At 37.2% G+C, this 17,672-nt stretch overlaps 1 protein-coding gene across 5 annotated transcripts in view; it reads left to right on the top strand.

Moving 5' to 3' along the window:
* Window positions 1-17,672, top strand: part of ERCC6L2 (ERCC excision repair 6 like 2) — a 157,408-nt gene that overhangs the window by 120,968 nt on the left and 18,768 nt on the right. The gene's annotated exons all lie outside the window — the stretch shown is intronic.

Here is a 17,672-nt window from a genome sequence, read left to right as displayed (position 1 = left end):
TCTGAAAATGAATGAATGAATGAATGAATGAATAAAATATTTTAAAAAAACATTATGTGGAGCGCCATAGTCACTGAAGATGAGACAAATCATCTTTTGTGTACAAGACAAATCAATATCTAAATGTCTAACAATTTTGGGTTGCTTAATAGTTTCCCTCAATAAAAGTTTGCTAGAAATGAGGAATCTGAAGGAATAAGGCAATTAAATGAAAACCAAAACAAGATTTCCTTCCCCAAATTTTCATCTAAAATGGCGATACACGAAAGCTAGCTTCCTATGGAATTTACTTTTTAAGCAAAAGGATGTTTATAATGTGAAAATGAAGAAATACTTTTTATAGGCTCCTCTCATTTAAATTGCTGTTATATAGAAATAAGTCTTTATATAAATACAATATTTATTTATACCTAGTCACTTCCATCAAAGGTTTTAAAAATATTTCCTCTTTGGCTTATTATCCTTTATTAATTCCTAAGAACTAAGTGTGTGAGGAATAGTTTTCTACCACTCTGTGTGTAGGAGTTTAAAATGCATGCTGTATAAACCAATGGTGCTTAGTTTCAAGTTAGCATTACTTTTAAGAATGAAAGGGAGAAAATGCTTCTGAACTGCCAGCTTTCTTCATTTATCTGTACCTCATCTGGTTCAATAAAGGATTTGGATTGTCTTAACAATAAAATCAGAATAGAAAATGAAATTTAGGACCAAGGGAAATATAAATTAAACTGAAAGTTGAAGAGTGGAAGAAAGTTAGAATGCAGATATATAGGACATATGTTCTTACCCAGATATTTTTTAAGGACAAATTTGATTGAGTTGCTGGTAGACAAAACAAAGGAAGTAAACTATTTAGTGTGTTTTCAACCAATGCATTTGGGAACGTGTGTGGGCAGTTTGGGTGGTCACAATGACTGCATGCCGGTGGCATTAATGTCTGGAGGCAAGGATACTAAATGGGGCATGGGGGTGGGCTGGGGAGGGGGACATCCTACTTGCCAAGAATTGTTTTGCCCAAAATGCCATAATACCCTGCTGAGAAATACTGAGCTAAATGGTTGTCCTTAAAGGAGGGGAATGCAGGGTGAATAATACCATCTCTGCTAAAGAACAGAAGAGCTTTTCTAGCACTTAATATGAAGGAAATTTGTCTCCGGGATCTTAAATGATTACCACTGAGTGATCTGGTGAACAGTCAGTTGTCTTTAATGTAATGAATATAGATAACAGACTTTGAAAGGCTGTGCTTTTAGTATTTTTTAATGTTATCCAAAGTGCCAGTGCCAAAATTCAACTCATGAGAAGTCATGCTGCTTTTTTATATTTTAGAAATATACTGTCTCTCAACCAACACTGTAGACAGCGTTCCTGCAGCAGGAGCTACCTGGAAAAGATTGGCAGGAATAGACTGGGTTTGCCAGAAATTTGCTTTATTAAAATAAATAGCATATTTTTAATAGATAGTCAATTTTATTAGGTTTTTTTTTTAAATGCTCTTTTCTAAACAAACAAATTTTAATGGGAAAAAAGTAAGATAGCTTGGGAAACTTTTGTAGTAGGTGTGAATGAAATAATTTAACTGGATATTAGGCATTAGCTCTTATTTAAATGTTTTTCAGGGAAGAATTTTATAGGTATTTAATTTCTACCAAAATGGACTTGGGAAGGAACCCTTAGATATAGAAGCAATAAAAAGTCCCTTTGGAACCTTCTCAAGGAACGTTGTAAAAATGAAAATGCTGCAAATTCACTTGGTCTTTAATTGGCAGGGAGCAAGGAGGACAGAATGGAGTTTCTCTATCCTTATATTAGCAATGCCGGTAGTTGTCAGCCTTTTCCAGCCCCAACATTCCTGAGGTGGACAGTACAATCTTATCAGAAACTTTGTTTCTTCACAGTAATATTCATAATAAGGGCTATTTCTTGCCAGGAAACAAATTGGCGTTTCCTCCCCTGGGATTTCTAATATATCCTTCGAGGCCGTGCATCCCCACCATCATAGATAGAGCAACTTGGGAGACCTTTTTCAGGGAATAGGAAGAAATTTATTGTTTCATAACTAAAGCATGGTTGGCATAACATATTCAGGGAAGTTTGAAAGCCATTAAGCAGGAGGCCCAATCTCATGCCACAAGTGCTAGCTGGCCAGGGACTGTGTGTGCAAACATGCTCATTTCAGTGGCTGACTTCTTTAAATCAATACTTGATACAGTCATGGTCCAATAGAATAAAATGCAGTCCTTTGGGTTTGACCCATACCGTCTAATGCATTGGGTAAATAGTGTAGCCGTACTGTAATACCTTGAAAGTTGTAACATATTACATATATACAAAAATTACTCAGGAATAAGTTTTGTCTTGTTTGTTGTATGAAAATCAGAGTTTTCAAAATAGATAACGATCATACCTAGTTGCAGTGTTTTCAGTTTTTCACCAATGTCAAAAACTAAAGCTACTATATTTTTGACATAAAAATATAACCTCTGAGACATGCCTCATGCTTTTTTCCTTTTATATTAATTGGAAATAAATAAATAAAAATAAATATAATGAGTCCCTCTTCAGTTTGTACTCTGCAATATTCCAGAGGCAGAAGGAATTTTGGTGATTATAACTAGCCTATGGCACGGACTATACTCAGAATGTCAAAGAATTTGAATTCTAGCTCCACCTCATACTCCTTGTGTAACAATGAGAAAGTTACTTACCTTCTCTGTGCCTCCATTTCCTAATGTTTAAAATACAAGTAATTATAGTGTTTACATCAAAAGGGTTTTACAAAAACTAAAGTAACACCTATAAAATGCTCTGAACAATACCTGACACAATATAGCACTCAGTGAATAATAATAAGTATTGTTATTACCACCACTGGATAAGACTGTCTTTTAATTCCTCTAGAGTTGTTGATCCCTGGGGGATCAACAAATTAAAATCCAGAAACTGTTGTATGTAACCACATTTCACTGTAAGTAAAAGAACAGGTGGTACTAGGGAATCTGGGATTTTGGACTCCCTTTTTAAAATAAGAATGTTCCTTTGAAGAGTATTTTTCAAAATTTTGTATGTGACTATTAAGTTTGCTTATGAAAATAGAAAGCCACTCAGTACTTTATAATTTATCTTATGATAGCCTGTATTAGAATTGAAGTTATTAGCAATGCTTTTCTTTAAAGCTGATAGATTTATTTTCTCTTTAAATCCATCAATTGACATGACTGCTCCTAATTTATCTCCATAGCTAATGACTGACATTCAGTGAGTGAGACATCACTCTGCCATCGTTCTAGTCCTACTGCATTATCTTTACACATAATATTCTGGGTTTTCCTCATTATAATTCTGGAAACTCAATACTAATTCCATAATGTCAGGGAGATAGAAGGTAGTCATGTTGTTTTTTCTCTTTACTGAAACTATTTGTAAAGATGGTTAAATTAAGGATTTCTGAAGAAACTTTTAAAATAATATTATTTTACATAGATGAGATATTGATGACATTTCTAAGCTACCTCACAGAATTTCTGAGAAAAAAATGTAACCACTGATTTCATCATAACTGGTCAATATTACTTCAACATTCGTAGTGAGTAAATCATTGAAACATTGGTTAGGGATATGTATCTCACTTACTGAAAGATTTTGCAACTTGCTGTATGGTGGTGGGTGGCAATAACGGATTTGCAGTTTTGAAAAATATTAAAAATAGTTATGGGATGAAAGAGAATAAAATAAGGCGAAGGGAAATGACGTGGGGTGAAGACAAAAGAGACTCATCCATTGTGTTAAAAAAATTTGCAAACCTCTTGCTTCTGAAGACTCCAAAATTCCCCAGACCTCCCACCTATAGTACAGTGTCTTTCATCTGGGACTCACATCAAGAATCTCTTGATTACTGAGAATCCTTCTGAGTGCTTCATGTCTGTCACCAAAGTTTTATTAGAGACCTTTATTTGTATTTGAACGGTTTTGTGTCTGTGTGTGCACACATGTGCTCCTGCTGCCAGATGCTTGTGTAGCCTCACTTTCTAAGAAAACAAATCCCATGCCTCTGTATGGCGGCAGTGCACGGTTGACAGCAATCACAATCTGCAAGCATTTCACTTTCCAAGGAATACTATAGTCGAGTCTAAGTTAAAGCCTTTAACTAAATTGCACGGGAATATACTAAATGGAAAACTTACAAAAGAGAGGTAATGCATATCACAGTCCTAGACAAAATTCTGTGGTCTTTCAGAATTTTTCAATCCTTTTGATATAATTCTTGATAAACAAAATCACAAAAAGCTGTGAACTGGTTTTCAAGTTCAACTACATATTAAGAAAAGGCCTAATATATATACTACTATCTTTTCTATCTTTCCTTTGGTTTTTGTAGTTCATACTTTTATAAATAATTTTTACTTATAGGACACACTATAGATGTCTTAATGAAAACCTATCACTCCTAAAATAAATCTCTAATTATACCTTTGTTGTATAGTATTACAACCTATAAAATAAGAGCTCGTTCTGCCTTAAATTGTACTTGGATATTTTACAACCATTTCTGAAGACAGCTTATTTGAATAGATGAGATGTCTGATAACCAGAGAGAAAACCTGTGTGATTTAGGGTTCAGCTCAGACCAAAAAAAAATGTTTTAAATATTTGAAGGAACTGATAATACCTTTATTAGAGTTAATTTATTCTTTTGATATATGGAACTGTGTCACAAAACTTCGCTCTACCTGTTTGTGATGTGCTGTGTGCCTCACTTTTTCAATCAACTGCATGTTTTCAACTTAAGTTTACTTAAAGTTTTCTGAAAAGAAATGTACAAAGACAGCATTCAATTAAGGATTAATCACTATGGCAACTGAGATGTGGTGACTGAAAGGGGGAGGATGCGTTCTCCCCTCAGTTTCCTGCCAGCTGTCATAGTCAACCTCTGCTGCCTGAATCCAAGCCAAAATATAGACTGTGACCAACTCTAAGAAACTATATCTGTATTTTTATAAATTGGTACAAGTATCAGACTATAAAAGAAGACTTAATCCTCTGAATTGGATGACAGACACTTGGCACTCTCGCCAGTATTTGACAGAGAAATAACGGGCCGCTTTGTAGTAAAACCTGGATTAATAGTAAACCCTTCTTTATGTTATTGCAGTGTGGTGTAAATGAGAGAACTAAGCTTGCTGTCAGCCTGGGGGTTGTGGGTGGCGCGGGAGAGAGTGCCTTTTATATAACCAGTGCAGGTTTAAGCTCTGTTCATAATACTGTAAATACAAAATATTGTGTTAATAAGAACTTCTCTTTCTTGTATTTGTACTAGATTGGCATTTTGTAGATGACTTAAAGAAAGGATTTCTATGAGCTACGGTGGATTTGATTGCAGTATGTTTATACAGCTTTCGGAGTCAGCACGGAAGGATGGACTGTTTACAATAAGCAGACTTTGGGACGATACAGCATTCCATTATCCTATTTTTCAGGGTAGTGAATGGCATGATGGTTTAAAGTAATTGTTCACAAATGACTGGTTTATGAAGTAGTTCAGTAAGTCAGGTTTATGGTTTCAGCATGTAATGAAATTAACTCTTACTGGGTGGGATTTTTCATGGTCTTAGCATTTTCCTTTCTATAGCTAAATGTTGATGTTATGGTGTTTGTATCAGGAAGTTATTCTTTCAAGTAATTTTTAATAAAGATCAAGGATTTTTAAATTATGTGTATGTACAGGGTGGGGGAGAGTAGGTTTACAGTTGCTCATGTGGAAAATAATACAATAAATAATACATCCCAAAGGAGGACGTGAGTACAATAAAATAATACAATAATCAATAAATAATAATACAAGAATAGACTCTGTTTTGTTTACTCACAACTGTAAGCCCACTTTTGTCCCACCCTAAATGTCTAAAATTATGTGACTAGTTGCATAAAAAAAGGCTTTTGTGTTTCTATCTCTAGAACTAGGATTGGTTCAAAAAGATAGTTTGTCATTTGTGAAGTGCACCTATTTCCTCGTCAAAGGAAGGAGAATCCGGTGTTAACTATAAACATGTACTTTCTCCCCTCCTGCCTGGTGGCTGTGAGAAGCTGTGGCCTCCTTCCTCACAGGGCTGTTACCAGGATTCGTAATGCGACTGATGTGTTCATAACACATTCTGCTCCCCAAAAGAAAGCTATTGAAAGTACTCAATAACATTAATTATAATAAAAGTAATTATAATATAATTTTAATTAATTGATTAATATAATTATATTATTAATTATAATTAAATATTAACTATAATATAATTGAATATTATAATATAATTAAATTTTATAACAAATTTTTGTTATAATTATCCTTATTTATTATCAGCAGAGGTAATGAGTGAAACTCCCTCTGTTATTCTGTACTATGTCCTGTCATTATTGTTGTTGGTAACAGTACCAATAATAGAGTACGTTACAACACTATAAAGAATATCTAGGCCAGTCCCCTAATTGTATAGATGAAGGATTGCCTTGAACTAGAGCTGATTTGTCATGGAGAATACTATAGAAAAACACCGTATTTGAAAGGAATCATAAATTAATTTGTCAATGGACCAGACTAACAAAAATAATCTTTTACTATTAGGAAACAGTTGATTCTAACTCTTCTTCTGACTGGTCGCTGTTCCCAATGCATATGAGATGGATACGGCTCCTTTGAACAATTTCTCTGTTTAGAATAGCTAAAAGATTCAGATAGTTAAAACAATACCGTTTCTTCAAATAATGTATTCTAAGGAACAGGAAGAAACTTAGAGATATAAGGCCTTGTTGAACTCTGATTGACTCTACCTAGTGACTTAAAGAATGTTAAGCACTTAGCCCTTTTCAAATTATATTTTATCCCTTTATGAAAACCATGGTATCAATTAGACATGGCCACTTAATGGAAACACCTATTGCCTTGTCATCTGAGAATCCTGCCTCCACACATAGGAATTCTGAATTTTTATAGGATAAATAAAGCAAAATTATAAGGGTAAGGAATCATAGTATTTTAGAACTTGAAGGATTCCTGGAGATGATTTATCTAATGTAGACATCTTATTTTACTGATTTTTTAAAATGAGAGTGGAAGTGGCCTCCACTGGGCTCAGCCGTGGCAGCAGCTGAAGTCCCCGTAGTGTCGGTCCCTCCGTCTCCTCCTGGACATTTCCCCCATTTCCCTTGGTTTCTGTTTTGTGCGAGAGGTTTTACCTTTTTAAAAAAACTCCAGTTTATTTTTCCAATATGACAAATCAGTCTAATTTTCCAAGATAACTTGCCTGTGAAGAATTACTCTCAGTTTAGCAAGTAAAAAAATTTTAAGTGGTTTAAAGTGTCCTTTCCATGACTAACTTTCATAGTTTTCCTGGTAATTTGATAGTGTTCAGGGCTCCCACTGAGTATCAGCCAGAGGAAGCAGTCAGTCCCCTCTTATCTGAATGAGAAGTATTCTCGGGTTTGCCCGGCATTTATGTCTTTGATAAATTCACACTGTCTGCACCTCCAGTCATATCATCTGCTGTCCGGCCCTCCATTCTAGGTGAACTCATTGCAAGTTTTGCTCTCTCTCCATGTATTTTACAAGCTGCTGAAGGATCGGGAAGGACGACGGTGTACATGTCTATAAACACCACCACTTAGCAACAGGCAGAATAGGAGTTCACAAAATGTTGATTGTTGGTAATTTCTACACAGAAGTACTACATAAAGCAGATCCCCATAACCATTTTCACGATAAGTAAGGGCTCCTCATCTCTCGACTCTACAAGTTAATGATGAAGTAGATAAAGATTTTAGTCACTTTAGAGCAGCATAAGTGCTGTTATTCTTCACCTTGAATCATTATTTGTCATTTGTTGGCCATAATGCTGGTATAGGAAACCTACTCAAGAAGCAAGAACATGGAGAATGGTGTCAGAAAGAGATGTCTAGCCCTACATGACACTGTGAGTCTTCCTCATCTAGCACTAATAAATCTAAGAAGCCACTATGGGGCTTAATTTTCTGTTTTCCACAGGTCTTTGAAATGTCTGGTTGTGTTTTTTTCCCATGGATCACAAGGCCTATTACAATTTGGCCCTAACCTGCTTTTCTAGTCTCATTGTGAGATATTCATTCAGGATTGTTGACACTGTGTGCCAGACACTGTGCTAGGCACCGGAGATGTAAAGGTGAATAGCCTGCAGCTTATGAGCCAGGCTCCAAGCATACCACGGACTTCTTTTACCTTTCCATGCCTTTGCTTCTGTGGTTCCTTTGTTTAATATTCCTTGTCACCTGTGTCTGCCTTTTGAACTCCTCCTATCCCTTCTATCATCTCTGACGGCTTCTCCTTAGAGCTTCTCCACAGGCTATACACTAAGTCACTAAAATATCAGCAAGTCTGGAGGGAGGCTTTGCCAAGGCAGGTGCTACAGCCCAGTGGCATGTAAGGATTCGGGCTCTTTCGTTTTCTGCCCCCTCTATCCTTAGTAAGTTAATTTTTAGTCAGTCTCCAGGCCTTTTGCCTCCTCCTACAGGGTGACGACTGAGTCTCAAGAACTCATTTTCTCATACGATGAACCCAAAGACAGGAAGGTGTGGCTGACTTCATTTGTTTGGGAGGAAAATCGTTTTGGCAGAACATGATTGACTTGACCAATCTCGGTTTATCCCAGAGAAACAGAGAGTGATGCGCCTTCCCCGAGTACATGTCTAAGAGAACCCGGCTTTTGCTCAGACAACAAAAAGGGAGGCAGTGTCTGTTGATGCGTCATCAACCATAGCTGATAATGTTTTCCTGGTTAGATTGCGAAATTCTTTTTGCATTAGGAACTGCATCTTATTCTGTCTTTTATTCCCAGGACCTACTGATTTTAATTGAATTTCCATTAGATACTGAATAAAGCTTTCTCAAAGAGTTTCTGTAGGTAAAAATGTGGAAAAAAAGGCTCTAATTTATTGATGTAAGCATAAAATCTTGTGTAGTAGATTGGCTCTAGGTGGGATAAATACATCTGAACTGTGGTCCTTAATCTAATATGGGATTCATAATATTTTTGTAAATTTCCTTATGAAGATAATATTTATTTTAACATAACCAGGGTCAGTTCTTACAGCTTTTATGGCAAGATTGTTGGTAAGTTGGTTTTTTTATTTTAAAAGTGTCGGTCATCTTATAGCCAAGTTACTGTCAAAATAAAATTAATTTATAAAGAGTTTTCATGAGTATTTAGCATGAACTACTCCAGAGTGGAATTATTATCTTATTATTATATTTGGTATTTAAGGCTATCTTGTTACTATTGCCAGGTAAAATGATAAATATCCTAAGAGGAAAAAGTTTTTGCCCTTGCTGGTATGGCTCAGTGGATTGAGAACTGACCTGCAAACCAAACGGTCGCCAGTTTGATTCCCAGTCAGGGCACAAGCCTGGATTGTGGGCCAGGTCCCCAGTAGGGGGTGAGCGAGAGGCAGCCACACACTGATGTTTCTCTTTCTCTCTTTCTCCCTCCCTTCTCGATAAATAAATAAAATTGTTTTTTAAAAACAAGAACTTTTTACTTTGTTCGTAAAAATCATTTGGTAAATATCTTCCAAAAAGTATTTTTAGTTGTGTTTTATAAGTTCATATTTATTTATTGAGAGCCTATAGAGCACATAACTCAGGACTCAGTACAGAAAATATAAATGTGGTTGCTTTCTAGATTAAAGGCATATATGATCTACTTGAGTAGGTAAGAGCTAAACAATCAAAAGAGTTTTCAACAGTACAGGGGCCCTACCTATTCAAAAAGAGGGACTTTCTTTTTCTTTCCTTTCTTTATATTCTTTTGAGAGGGTGGGGGCAAAGGAAAGGAGAGAGAGAGAGACATGAAGAAACATTAGTGTGAGAGAGAAACATCAATCCATTGCCCCTCATATGCCCCTCGACTGGCACCATACCCACAACTCAGACATGAACCCTGACCTGAAATCAAACCCGCGACCCTTTTGGTTCACAGGACAACACTCCAACCAAGTGAGCCCCACCAACCAGGACTTAGAGCTCCTTCATTTTGTTGTATTTTGGGGGAGGTGAAATTAAAACCTTTGGCCTACATTCAGTATTGCTGCTTCTTGGTTTGGTATGCTGTGCGTATCTTGACTTAAAATCTTAAGTCAAGATAGACTCCATTTACATAATAAATGAGAAATTGGAATAACAATGCAAGAAAAAAAGTGCTCAAGGAAAGTCTCATGAAGCTGGATAAGACTATGTTGGGCGGAGGCAAGGTTAAACAAATTTGGCATCAGAAATTAATGTCATGATATGTTTGGTAATAGTGAGAAGACTGGCCTAACCAGGCCAAGTTATATTGGACAACAAAGAGAATAAAGCTTCATAGGGGGTAGGGAACAGACCATGAGAGGACTTCCATTCAGAGAAATAATCAATAAATGTTAAAATGACATGAACAGACTGAACTGTTAGAGTTACTCTGGCAAACTTTCAACATGTGCAGGTGTCTAACCATGTTATGGCTGACAAAGGCCAGGAGCCAGGGCTGGTGCAGGTATGAGGAAGGACCTAAAAAAATGAATTATCTTCTGGAGAGCAGGCCCCTTGTAGTACAGGCTTCCTCCACTAGGGGAGTGTTCTAGGAACCCATCTGTATCAGTGTACCAGCTGGCGTTGTTGTAAGAGGCTGTATTCAGCTTTTGATGAATTACTTTTTAAGACTCTTTCAACACATTTGCCCATTTCATGATGGGTAATTTACAAGCGCACCTGCCCATACCTTTCTGAGTGTTCGGCAGTTTTTGACAAAATGGCATGACTCCCATACCCCACCCTCCCTATTCACCTGATCTCACCCTAGTGACTTTTTTTTGTTTCCTGGATGGAAAAACTCCTCAAAGGGAAACATTTTGCTGATGTGGAAGAGGTGAAACAAAAAAACAGCAGAGGCACTAAAAGAAATCAAAATCAATGAGTTCAAAAACTATTTCGAGCAGTGGAAAAGGCAATGGGTATATTGCATCAAATGAAGAGTACTTTGAAGGTGACTGAAGTTTAAACATGTAAGAATAAATACATAAGCTTTTATAAATAAATTTCATCTTTTTGGGGTTCCCCCCCTCATAGATATAATCATTAGTCTAGACAGTAAAGCTGGGTGAAATCAAAATCTATTGATCACCCTGGTCAAGACCAATATAGAGGTATCAAGTATGTGCTCAATGAAAGCGTGCCAGTTTCTTGTAGACTAGCAGTTCTCAAAATGTGTGTGAGCTTCTGGGATACTCAAGACTCTTTCAGGAATCTGCAAGGCCAGAACTATTTCAGAATAATGCTAACTGTCCTTTTCACTTGTTGACATTTCTACAAATGGTGAAAAAGCAATGGTGGGAAAAGTGCTGGCAGCTTAGCATGAATCAGTGGCCCTAAATTGTACTCGTGGTCATTAGATTCTTTACTGTCACACTGTTACAGAAAAAGAAAACTTTTTGCTTATGTATATCCTTGATGAAGCAGTAAGAATTATAAACTTTATTACATCTCAACCTTTTAGTTCTCATATTTCTAATATTCTCTTTGATGAATTAGGTGTATGTAAGCACTTTTACAATTCATCTGCAAATTGAACTAGCTACTTTTTCATGGAATACCATGTTGAACTTGAAAGAATAACCAACAGACAAACTTTGGTTATTTAGACTTGTGTATTTAGTAGGTATGTTCTATAAAGTGAACTTAGTGAGTATGTCACTTTAAGAAAAACAATAGACAGTAATTGTTGCCAGTGATAAAATTCATGCTTTTAAGTGAAAATTAAAACACTGATCTATTGAGCCCTGGCCGGGTGGCTCAGTTCATTAGAGCATCATCCCATACACCAAAAGGTCTCAGGTTCGATCCCTGGTCAGGACACACATAGGAATCAATTGATCGATCATTCTCTCGTACACTGATGTCTGTCTGTCTGTCTGTCTGTCTCTCTCTCTCTCTGTCCCCCTCTGCAAAATCAATAAAAACATACCTTAAGGTGAGGAAAAAAAACATTGAAAAACTTGTATTCGCGACCATGACCATAACACCTTCCCCATAAAGACTTTTCTGATGCAATAGATGGCGATAACAACAAAAATGATTTTACAGTGCTCCATAATTGAATATGTCAACATTTTGAATATCTGCACAACTCAGTTAATCAATATTTTCCAAATGACCAGTGACTATACCAAAATCATACATGGAGGTGAGGGGAAATTGGCTAAAGTACAAGATATACCGGTGAGTTTTAATTTTGTTTATTTTTGCTTAATTTTTTATCTATTTTTATTTTATTCTTTCATTACCATTTATCCCCCCATACTCTCTTCCCCTTCCACCTACCCTCCCTCCAATGAATTTTAATTTTAACAATATGAAAAATTTACTGGTATGGTTTCATATTTTATATAGCCTGAGTTTTTATATAATATCAAAAATAAGAATATCTACAATTACCTGGAAAAGCTATTAAAATTTTCTTCTGATTTCTACATATCTGTATGAGGCTGGTCCTCATATACTCCAACCAGTATAACATCCAGGTACAGATTGAATGCAGAAGTAGATAAAAGGATCCAGCTGTCTTTTATTTAGCCAGATAGTAAAGATGTTTGCAAAAAGTACAATGTAGCCACACTTCTCTCTCATTTTTCTTTTTTTCTGTTTGCTTTGGATAATATAAACTTTGATGTTGTTAAAAAGAGGTCTTTAGGTTAACATGTAATTGGCTTATTCTTATTTTTAACGAATTAATATATATTTAAATTTCCAATAGCTATAGCTCATGTAAACAAAAGAACTTTGCTATCCTTAATAATTTTTAAAATATAAAGGGTTCTAAGACCCATAGGGGACCAAAGTTTTGCATCCCAAAATGTGCTTTTGGGATATTGATTTTAAACTGTTTATTAAGAAATAAAAAACTCAGAAACAACCTTTGACCCTCCGTCTTCCTGCCTAAAGGGGATTCAGACAGGAAAACCTGCTTCAGGAAGGGAATCTTCTTAGCATGTTCATCCTAGCCTATTTGAATCAAGTGTGCCAGACAGAAAAGATCCCAGCAAAAATCTGTTTGCTGGATTTTCCTCTGTGTCCCATTCTTTCTGGGTGGCCTAGCAAGGATTTCGTTGCCATACGCTTGCTCTTTCTCCTCTGCCTGTGAAGTGCCCACTTCCCCTTGAATATCCCAGACCCTTGCCCCCACTTATTCTTTGTCCAAAGTGACATATAAACAAACCTTAACTGCCCATGTGTCTTTGGGTCTCATATCTGTTGGCACCCCCAAATGTACATTCAAAAAATAAATATTAGATGATTGCTCCTCTTTATCTGTCTCTGTTAATTTATTGGCCCAGCTAGAAGAACTTAGAAGGTGGGAAGAAAGGGGGTTTTTTTATACCCCCCACAGTCTTGAAGGGAGTCATATATATGTCCTCATGGGTCATGTTTCCAGTTGGCCTTTCTCTGTGTGAAAGCTTTGCTTCCTCTCCTCCATGACTCATGAAAGCATATCTAGAATAGGAAAGACTGAAATGACATGGTTATAGGGACTCTAATTTAGTAAAAAGGAATCATTCAGAGTTTTAAGTACTTCATTAGTAATTATTATTTATTATTAATAATAGTCTGCATCATAACCTCACAACTAGTTACAGTATTTCAATATCATTTGTGGCATGTTGCTTAAAGTGTTCATCCCTAGCCGCTGGAGAGCCTTTGGTGGCCTTTTCCCCAAGACAGCCTACACTCTGTCTGGCGGCCACCAGGAAAGGAAATGTCCCCATGGGAAGTGCCAGCCACTGGGAAGGCAGGGAGGTGCGGGTGCCTGCCAAGAAAGGTTTTTAATTTCTTTTCCACCAGCACCACCATTCTGTGATCTTTTCATATAGCAGGTAATATTTAGTATGGGACTTTCAAGTAGTCTTTAGATAACATTTTACAGTGATGTAAGTAAAACTCAATACAGATATTGAGCTTGAGATCAGGGCTATAAGATGCTAAGGACCTATTCATTACTATTTACTGGAGAGTCTTTAAAGACTGGTAGAATTGTGAATTGTAAACATGGAAGAGACAGATGTGAGTTCCAGATTCTAATTCCCCATCCTCCAAATCCTGATGGGGCTCAAAAAGATACAAACCTCCCCCAAGTTTACACAGTAAGTGTCTGGGCAAGGCCTGGACCCCAGCGCCTGTGGTGCTGAATCCAGCCCTCAGACAGCCGCCCCAGAAGGCTCTAATCCTGCTCTCTAGCCTTTGTCTATAGGAGTATTAAAGGGACTTTCTCCCTGACCTCCTGCCTATGGAGGACTGGAGGTATTAGTGAACACACCATGTGGCTCATCAACAGGCTTTGGTGAAGGTAATTGTCACTTTCTCACCTGGCCCTTTCCCACAGGTTGACCACTGTAGTCATGAATGGCAGTGCCTTCAGCTTAACAGAGCCCAAGGAGGTGGGGCTTACAGCTCACATGTTTCTATCTATAGTGTGTGCTCCCCCAAGGCTGTCAGTTCGTTCTGTCATGTAAGTAGGTTTCTTGGATGATGAGAAATGGACTCTTGTGGATAAAAAGGAACCTAAGCTGAGGGCAGTCACTCAAAAGTTGTCCTTATGTGGCTCACTCAGAAAGCAAAGTAGTGTGAAATATACATGGGTGGGCAGAGGAGGTTTACATTTGTAAATACATTTGTAATTACATTCAGAGTTGAACGTAATGTTTAACATATGCAGAAAACTTGACTTTAGTATATGAGGTCTGTGCAGAAGGTATCCTACCACATAATATGAAAAATAGAGACATTTACTGACAAAGATACAAGATACAAGAAACATTGTACACAGGACAATGATGTCTCAGTCCTCTTCAAAGTGGACACCTTGGGACCTCACGCAGTTCTCCTAATCACTATCAGCTGCCCCATCGTATTTTCCTGAATCTTATCAATGATCTATTTGAAATCTCTTTCCTTTTAAAGGTTATTTTAGTTTTGGGAAAAGCCAGAAATCTCAGGGAGCCAAATCTGGGCTGTAGTGGGGCTGAGTCACCTGGGTGATTTGATGTTTTGCCAAAAAAAACTCTGCACAAGACAAGACATATGAGCAGGTGTGTTGTCATGATGGAGCTGCCAATCACCAGTTGCTCATATCTGTGGCCTCTGAATCATCTGATAGTTTCCACAAGGGAATGTTCAGGCTTCACACAAAATTTGATGCAGATTCATTGCATCAGTCATTTTGAATGTGACAGCCACACAGTGCACATGCTCACTCAATAGCATCTACTGCCCCCTCTGACTAATACAGTGCAGTTGTCGTTGTTCACTCATGGGCATTCCAGTCCACTCTCCTTGGCTGCCAGGTTACATCAGTGTCCCGCAAACTGTTCTTGTTATATGATCCACAGCTGGCCTTTTCCCAGACAGACCTCATGAATTCATGGTAGGTCCTCTAACCAGCTGGCTTTTCTCTAGAGGGAGGGTGAAGATAATTCAGGGAAGCTTATAGTTGTTTTAGGTTTTTGCCGAGTATTGGAAAACATTTCCTACCACCAGTCAAATATCTTGATTGATTACTTTGAGGAAGGGCTTTTTCACACTTGTGTGAAGATCCTTAAAAGTTTTTGTCATTTTAGACTCTCAGCTGCCATTTGAATAAATTTACTTACATGTGCAGTATGTTTTTTTAATACCCCTGATTCCCTGCTTTGCAAAGACAAGCAAGTTTACAACTTATGTGTTTACATGGTTGGCCCTTACCCAAAGAGAGATTGCTTTTTAAATCTTTTGTTTGAACAGATGTATAAACAAGAGCATTGCTGCTTCTCAGACTTCACTAATTAAGGTTTAATGAAGAAAAAATGAAAGAGCACATGACTTTTTTTAGGCTTTATGGCAAAGTTGGTATGATCAGGTCAATATGAGGGCCTGTGGTCACATGGTGTGCCCCCAGATGGCAGTGACCGTGGGGCAGTTCATGCAGCTCTGTGCCATTCCCAGAAGCAAGGTGTAGATCGGAAAGCTTTCCTCTGGCAGGCAGATCCTGCAGTGATGTTAGAATCCAAACTTCAATGACTCCTTCCACTCAGGCTGCTCAGTGGGTCAGAGCCATCAGGACCTTCTAATGCTTCCAACTGTGTCAATAATTAATCAAGCTTAATCATATGGTTAAGGGAAAAGCTGTACATACGACTTTTAAACTTACATTGCTCTTTATTCTGTTCTTTATGCTGCCTACAATGTGTTTTCTAGAGAAATCAGCTCAGCATACTGATTCATTCCAAAATTGCTTAATAAAAACATTTCAGTAATTTCTGGTAGCCAATGGTGGACAGCCCCGTCCTATCAGGCTGTTCTGCTTCATTGTGTACCATACCCTCCAAGATTCCTCTTCTGCAGGACAGATGAGCAGAGGAGAAGAAATCAGCGTTACCTGCACCCACTGTTGGTGGGTTTCCAGAATTAGCCTTAAGGAGGTTCAGAATAATGGCAGAGGTTACAATAATATTTTGCCTGCCAAAATGGAACTAGAGACTGTTCATGATTGCTTTTGAAACTCACTCTCCTGGACAGTGGCACTTCTTGCCCTATTTTTTACAGCAGGGGTGACTATGGGAAAAATTGATTTCTGTCAACTTTTCTCATTTCCTTGCTGTTCCTACATAGGTGCCCTCTACAGTTCTTTTAGTAATTTACCTCCAAAATTACTTTTTACTTAAGGACTATCAATAGATATTTTTCTCTTCCTTAAACATTCTCAGTACTATTCCAGTGAAGTTGCCTAGTATGTAGAGAGAGATTTCCTATGTAGCAAAGTCATATGACTGTGAGGTAGAGAGAATATTCCTTTTTATCTGTCCTCAGTCTTTTTATCTGTCCTCAGTATACTGACATCAAAAATTGCCTTCTGCCAACTTCTTAACAATCAGTTTTATTTTTTCTCACTCTTACATATTGAAAATTTATATATACCTTATCTTTAAGTATCAGTTGTGCCTTTCCAAAATAACAGTTCAAATAAAATAATGTAAGGCTTAGATTTAATGCCTTGAAATATAAGGAAAGTGTATTATCAAAGATCATTTGAATGTTTCATACTATTAGTTTAAAGATAGGGAACTTTCCTGGTAGAACCAATATAAACCTAAAACAACAGTAAGAAATAAGTTGTACATAGATTCATAGTATAGAGAACAGACTTAGGGTTGCCAGAGGGGAGTGGGGTTGGGGAACTGGGGGAAAAAGGTCAAGGGATTAAGAACTACAAATTGCTAGTAACAAAATAGTCATGGTATGCCAAGTATGGCATAGAAAACAAAGTCAATAATATTGTAATAACTGTGCACAGTGCCAAGTGGATACTTAAAATATAGCAGGGATCACTTTATAAAGTATGATTGTCTATATTATGCCATGCACCTGAAACTAATATATTATTGAATGTAAACTGTAATTTAAAAATGAGATTTAGCCCTGGCTGGTGTGGCTTAGTGGATTGAATACTGGGCTGAGAACTGAAAGGTTGCCAGTTCAATTCCCATCCAGGGCACCTGACCCAGTTGTCGGCCAGGTCCTCAGTTGGAGGCATTCAAGAGGCAACCAACAATCTATTTATCTTCCACACATTAATGTTTCTCTTCCTCTCTTT

The sequence above is a fragment of the Artibeus jamaicensis genome, unplaced genomic scaffold (assembly GCF_021234435.1).
Source record: "Artibeus jamaicensis isolate MK-2021 breed Jamaican fruit bat unplaced genomic scaffold, CSHL_Jam_final scaffold_1964, whole genome shotgun sequence".
In the NCBI taxonomy this organism is placed as follows: Eukaryota; Metazoa; Chordata; class Mammalia; order Chiroptera; family Phyllostomidae; genus Artibeus; species Artibeus jamaicensis.
Note: the sequence above shows the minus strand (reverse complement) of the source record. Positions and strands in the feature narration are given on the sequence as shown.